This window comes from Oryzias melastigma, linkage group LG16, assembly GCF_002922805.2.
Source record: "Oryzias melastigma strain HK-1 linkage group LG16, ASM292280v2, whole genome shotgun sequence".
Taxonomy (NCBI): domain Eukaryota; kingdom Metazoa; phylum Chordata; class Actinopteri; order Beloniformes; family Adrianichthyidae; genus Oryzias; species Oryzias melastigma.
Window position 1 is genome coordinate 17,870,618 of NC_050527.1, and position 212 is coordinate 17,870,829.

Genomic DNA, 212 nt, shown 5'->3' on the forward strand with positions numbered 1-212 from the left:
ACGATCAGTGAGACTCATCCTGAACCAGGAGAGGAAACATCAACCAGGAGAAAAGCTTCAGCTAAAGCTTCTGTCAGCACAGACATGCCCCATGACATCGTGAACGCGTGGAGGCATCATGAATGCTGGATGCTGCACGCTGTGCGTAACTGGAGCTATGGGCGGAGCTTCTGACTGGAAATATGACAGACATTTAATTTCATAGGTTTATC

The 212-nt window shown here is 48.1% G+C and overlaps 1 protein-coding gene across 1 annotated transcript in view; it reads left to right on the forward strand.

Moving 5' to 3' along the window:
* The window catches only part of LOC112143833 (docking protein 3), a 5,256-nt gene that overhangs the window by 2,001 nt on the left and 3,043 nt on the right, over positions 1 to 212 (forward strand). The gene's annotated exons all lie outside the window — the stretch shown is intronic.